At 37.4% G+C, this 7,047-nt stretch overlaps 1 protein-coding gene across 6 annotated transcripts in view; it reads right to left on the reverse strand.

Annotated features, from left to right (window-relative positions):
• Arhgef9 (Cdc42 guanine nucleotide exchange factor 9) overlaps window positions 1-7,047 on the reverse strand; it is a 150,801-nt gene that overhangs the window by 66,566 nt on the left and 77,188 nt on the right. The gene's annotated exons all lie outside the window — the stretch shown is intronic.

Consider the following 7,047-nt stretch of genomic DNA (forward strand, 5'->3'; position numbering starts at 1 on the left):
CAAAAAAAAAAAAAAAAAAAAAAAAAAAAAAAGGGGGTATCTTGCTGGCCGTAAAAATGCTTCTAGTCCTCTCTAAGTCTCTAGAAAACTATCTGTAAAATGGAACCTGTGATGAATAACTGGATCAGTTTGAAGAGGCTTCTTTTCCAAGAAGGCATCAGAAAAGAGAAAAGTAATAGCAAACAAAAATTGTTCCTGCTGAAACATGTATATACAGTTTGATATTTTTTTAAAGAAAAACTGAAAAGAAAAAAGAAACTATAGATCTAAGTGCCAAAGAAATCATTTAAGTGCTTACAATTGTGGTAAGCATAGATACAAGAGTATCTCAAAAAACAGAGCTTTAATGTTGATTTTCAACAAAGGCTACACAAACAATAATCAAACTTTGACCATAAAATGTCTTAGACCCAAAAAGACTACCCCCTCAAGGGTGGAGAAAGGCAACATTCAAAGCAAAGGTGAAAAAAAAAATCTCCTTTGAGGGAGCAGGATGAGATGTTTACACTGTGGATGACTTAGTTTAAATCAAGAAATGATTTCAGTCCCATTTTGGTCCAGTTCTAGGAGGGAGATAAATCTATGTAGAGAGAGAAGCATAGATGGATGGGTTTACCAGATATGGGTGGATTTACCAGGAAGAGAGGCCAAATCAGTCATGCATAATTAGCGAAGAAACTTGGTAATTATTTTTAACAGCTTTCATAGTTTGCCCTTTTACTTTCTAACTTGTGACATTCCTAACTCAAGAAACTGAGAGAAAACAATTTAGATACATCAGCACTGTCTAGTCTTTAAGGATCAGGTGACCCCTTGAGTTAATGTATAAGGAAGGAATAGATAAAGTCAACAGTGACTGTGTATTATTGACAAGCACTTTCCCCAGGTAAAAATCCAGATAAGGCATTACAAGGTCTTCCTCTGGACAAAGTACAAGTGTTTAGGAATGACTAACCAGTGTGTGCAAAAACTGACAACTGCAACCCCCATCTTCTGGGATTACTGCACAACTCAGCTACAGAGAGACCTCCAATGGAGGCTAGCTAACCCTTCCTTGCTGTGCTGTATATAATAAACTAGATGAAGTTCTGGGTTGTTGCATAATTGGTGCCCCTCCATAAGAACAATCGTGGACCACCTGATTCCATCATTTCTGTATGTGCATCTGTTCTTTCTTCATTCCCTTGTTGTCCCAGTCAGGTTTTCAGGACCAAGCCATGCAGACAGAATACAAAACTATTCATGAGTAGTTTTATGATAGCTAAGGCTTTGAGGTAGAGCTATAATAGTACTTCTGAACTGTATTCTTTCTTACTTTCAGTCCTCGGGGGGTAGAGGAAGTATTACCCAGAATGCCGAAAGATATCAGCAAAATACATCCCACTTACTTTATATAGGCCAAAAAAAGTAGAGATCACTGTTTAAATGCATTTTGCATATACAAAGAAGTGATCAAAACTTGATATCTAGAACACCTCATCCTCTGCAAATGTGCTATCTCTAAGCAAAATATCAATGTGTGTTTTTTTCTTTGAGACATGAATATCACAATGTAGTCCGAGCTCGTTATGTTGACTATACTGGCTACAAACTCAAAAAGATCTACCTACCTCTGCCTTCTGAGTTCTGGGATTAAATGTATGAACACCATACTTGGCTCTTTCCTTCTTGCTTTTTTTCCCAATGTGTGTAATTGATCCCTTATTACCTACCTATTAAAATAATTAAAAATCTTCCCTAAATGATAGACTGTAACTTGTAACATGAAATAAAAGCAAGTTAGTGCTTAGTCAGCAACAGAAAAGTAATGTGTGTGTGTATGTGTGTGTATGTGTGTGTACAAATAGTAATATATATCATTACTTTTATATATATATATATATATATATATAAAACAGTAATATATTGTTCATATATTAATCAATATAACACTTAGCATTCTTGTCTGGCACAAAGACAATCAGCATAGTGTACATAGTCAGGAAGATAACTTACTGCTTGTCCCCCAAGGGAAAGATAATTTGCTAATTAAATAAAAAGCATCATAAGAAAGCTGTTAACAAATTGTTTTCCTTTTCTAACATACACATAATTAGAAGTAATAATCTCCAATAAAACAATGAAAATTTTGGTTACATTAGAAATAGAGGGGAGAGGGATGGCAAGAAGAGGAAAGACCCATGCAATAACTTTTATTTGCACTCATAACTGCACACCAACACACTAAGAGAGAGCTTGTCCACTGAGATTTCCTGTACCACAGCACACCCATGACATTAACTATATATTTCCAATGCATCCTATTTATTCTCACTATCACTTCATTGTGTATTCTACTCATTTCTGTTATTCTTTTTTGTTCCCTGGCTTTTATTTTTCATTGGATATTTATTCAATATATTCTAATCAAGGCTTTCCTTCCCATCTCCTCCTATATTCAAAATCGTATTTACGTCTCTTCTTAAAACCCTCTTACATTGGCTTTAAAACTATCCACTATGGCATAGGTTTGAATATGAAATGTTCCTCACAGTCTTGTGTGCTAAATGTTTAGTTCCCAGTTGGCAAAACTATTTTGAGAAATGGTTGAATTTTTGAGAAGTCATGCCTCACAGAAGAAATAGGTCACTGAAAGCTATGCTTTTAAAGGTTATAACTGTCCCCAGTCCCCTCTCTGATCTCTCTGCTTCATGGTCACCATGGGAGAAGTAAAGAGCAGCCCACAAAATGGGTGAGTATGTTTGCCAGCTATGTATCTAACAACTAGAAATAGATCTGCAATACGACCTAATTAAGCCACTCCTAGGCAAGTATCCAAAGAACTTTATATCTTACTATAAAAATTCTTGCACATCCATGTTCACTGCTATTTTATTCACAATAACTAGGAAATGGAATTAAAAATAGATGAATATCAACTGTTGAATATATAATGAACATGTAACACCTATAAAAAGTGGAACATTACTCAGTCATGAGGAAAAATTAATTTATAAAATTAAATGGATGAAACTGGAAAAATTACTGAGGTCACCAAGGCCCCAAAAGACTAATGTGCAGCTATCTGTCCTATGTGAGTACTAGCTTCAAAACTTGTGTTTGTGTGTTTAGCTTCGAGTACATGTGGTAGTTATGAAGCTATCAATGAGTGAAGGAATAAATATTAGGAAGGGAGTATGAATTATAGGTGAGATGTAAGTAGAGCATGGGCATACGTAGAGCAAAAGCTCAAACAAGTGGTAGAGAAACAGGGAAACTAGAAGTAAAGGGAAGAATTAACCAAAATGAGCATTCTTTGTGGAAACCTATGACCTTGCAATCCAAGTAGAAAGCACAATAGAAGCACTTTGTAGAACATGTGATTTCAAAGATGTAAAGATTTAAATGGGGCTGGGGGCAGAGAGTGAGGAAAACGAGGGGCAAGTAGGAGTTAACCAAAACTAAGGATGTATGAAGAAGCCTTATGAAACCCCACTAGTATAACTAAAGCATAATTTTTAAAAGAAAATGAGTTTGAATGTAAGTGTTCCACATGGGAGAATAATGCTGCTCTCAGAAGATGTAAGTTGTTAAGTAAAAATCTCAGTGCCAAGCACAGGTCACCTCCATATGAATTATTGTTTTCAAGGAGGCCCCAGAGATTCTCAAAACAAAACAGTCTATTTGTATTGCCCTTGGTTGCCTATCATAAATAGATGGCTAACATCTCATTGCTGAAAATAACATACACTCAGGTTGCAGGACATCAAGAAACTTTCTCCCTTATAGGTTTCATGGTGGAAAGTGCTATGAAGGCCACTAGGGAAGAAAGGAGATCAATGGTCTTGATCAATGCTGCATGTTGCATGCTACAATAATGATATTCCTGGCAAGATGCACACACTGATACCATAGTGGCAAAATAGCTTATTAGGTAACCAACCACTTTCTTGATTGGATTTGATCATGCTCCACAGGGAATCATTTGTGCCTGATACTGTAAACATGGTGAAAATTCATGGCTAGAGAATTTATAGGCTGTAGGCCAGAACTGATTATTAGCTTATTAGATGGTCATGTTGTAAAAATCCTCTACAATGTTTATTATTATATCCATAGATTTGTGCTATTTTCAACCTTGGTCATAGAAGCTTCTGATTGTAATGTGGAGTGGTTAATGAAGAGACTCAAACTCTTCAAAATGCCGTGTGCTCAGCCACAGATGGGACATCTACATTACCACTCCTACCACACACTCCAGGGTTCAGGGAGATATCACAGAAGAGGGGCTGGAGAGGATATAAGAGCTGGAGAATGGGAAGAATAGTGCAAAAGGATAGCCTGAGTTTACCACATAGCTGTTATACACAGGAACTCGTAGCAGTTCTGTTTACACATGCAAGATCTCCACAAGCTCAACAAAATTAAAAATTTCAGCATGGAGGGAGAGGGGCAGGCAATGCCCTATCAATGGCAGCTGATAACTGCTAAGAACAGGGAAAGTCACTTCTCTTTGGTGTGGGCAGAGTCATTTGGAGGTTGTCTATGCATCACTGGCTGACTCCACATACATGCACATCTGGGCACCATTAACTGGAGTTAGGATGTTATAAAAAAGACATTACTTTAGGAGGGACAGAAGATAGGTCATGAAGGGCTGAAGGAGGTTGGAGAGAGAGTGAGGCATGGATGGATATGACCAAGATACACTATAAATATATAAAAATATAAAAGGTTCCTATTTAAGCTATCAAATTTGAATACACAAAGTCCTGCCCTGCTTGTTGCTATGATGAAATCTATTTTGTTTTTTAATGTTGAAAATCAATCTAACCCAAGTTACTCATCTTCTAGAAAATAGGCACGTTTTGACTGAGATTCAGAAAATAAAATCGTAAAACACAACTTTAGATGATGACTTAGTAAAGTACTGACTTTGAACCCTTGAATTCTCACCTTAGGAATCCTTGTCATGAGATAGGACATCATTAACTCTAGCCTGGGCTAGAAATCTGCCCTCGCTAGTGGTATAAGGAATTGCTTAGAAACCAGTGGTTGTGAAGATAGTTTTTAAAGTTTGATAGATTTAAGGAAAGTAGGAAAGCAATTACAAAAATACTTCCTTAAACCCTCCACTGACTATATAGAGCAAGTTTTTCTCAGATGCTACCTCAGAATTCTAGAGGCAGATGGTGCCAGCCGAAGGGATAATAATAACAGCCTCGTGAGGCGTGGTTTGGGCTATGCCATCTATTTGCATAGGTAGGTCCACTAGGGTCTTCCTCACTCTCATCTTGCAGAATGCTACAGATATCTCAAATCTGTCTTGTTAATGTCAAGTGTTCTCTTGCAACACTCTCCTTGTATTTTTACCCGATGGTGTTCTTTATATAGGCTATGGTATTCTCTAATGGCTACCCAAGTCATATGATCCTTCCTCACCCCAACTTGAGCTGAATCACATCTCTTCCCACACTGTCCTCTGTATTTTATGTGCTAGCCTTTGTGCAAAAACTATAGAAGGGCTGGACTAATGGGAAGAATTTATAGGTTTGCTATTTATAGCTCTGTTCCCTGATACATCTAATCTGTTCTTAGACTCCTATGTACTGCACTTGTCTACAATTTAGTTGCTTACAAATGAAGGCTAAGTGCTAAGGTACTGCTGCAGTAACATTATGCTTCCTTGTAAAAATCAAGTTGCCAAAAAGAGCACACTACCCAATTACAGACGCAGCAGGCTCATTAGTCGCAATACTACTATGATTAACTTGAAAGCCTGGCATTATCAGCATGTTCAGACCTCTGGGTAGTCCATGTCCTTGTGTAAGTGGCCAAGTGAGACAGAATATAATTTCTGTATGTCGAGGTAACCTTAGCAACATACATGTAGGAGCAGCAAGATGATTCAGATGGAATAACTTATTCAAATGATGAATAAAAACTGAAAGCTAAGAAGATAGGAGAGGCTTGGAAGATGTGGTCTCAAACTCTAGACACTTGTGTACAAAGATAAGTTATTTCTAAGTGGAGGGTGTGAAAAAGGGAAAATAAACACATTTCTGACATTAGCTTTAAAAGGTTGGTATATCAGCAGTACTTTTGTTGAATGTTTCCTCTATGATAAGACTATCCTGTCAGTACCACCTCCTTAGCATAATTTTGTTTCATTCTCATAACAAAAGATTCAGATTGGTGCTGTTATATCATTAGTTTACATATCATTGAAGCACAGAAAATAAAAGCTCCCTGCTCAAAGATAATTGTTAAATGAGAAATGTCTAATTACAACCAAGAAAGATAATCTCTAGACCTAGTGGTCTTGGCCACATTGGCCCATTTTATGAGTAGAAACTCCAGAAAGGCAGAGTAAAATTTAGCCTCTTCCAAATCTGATCTAAGCAATGACATCAAGATGCAGGGAGCTATAGTTGTGTAAGATTAGAGACAAGATGAATACTTGTAACACAAAGGGCATTATGAGGGTAGTCATCCATCAGTATGAAGGCCAAACTGCATGACTTTAAGATTTCTCCAAGTGTTAAAATTTTATGGCTCACAGATGTTTACAAAAAGGGTCAACTAATTCAGGCCTATTGCATTATCCACTTGAACCAAATCCAGCTAAATGGAAAGTTAAGCCAGAACCTACTTTCTATTTTATTGTTTTTTTTTTTTTCGAGACAGGGTTTCTCTGTGTAGCCCTGGCTGTCCTGGATCTCACTCTGTAGACCAGGCCGGCCTCGGACTCAGAAATCCGCCTGCCTCTGCCTCCCGAGTGCTGGGACAAAAGGCGTGCATGACCACACCCGGCTTACTTTCTTTTTTAATTCAGATATAATATCCATTTACTTTTCCAATTAATTTTTATATGTCCAATTTTATTTATTTACATTTCAAATGTTATCCCCTTTCCTGCTTTCCCCTCTGCAAACCCATTATCCCCCTCCCCCCTGCTTCTATGAGGGTGCTCCTATCCCCACCTACTCAAGAATCTACTTTCTTGGAGGGGCACTTCATACACATCAAAGGCAAAATCTACCAAGAGGAACTCTCAATTCTGAATAT

Source organism: Mus pahari, chromosome X (genome assembly GCF_900095145.1).
Source record: "Mus pahari chromosome X, PAHARI_EIJ_v1.1, whole genome shotgun sequence".
NCBI classification, from domain to species: Eukaryota; Metazoa; Chordata; class Mammalia; order Rodentia; family Muridae; genus Mus; species Mus pahari.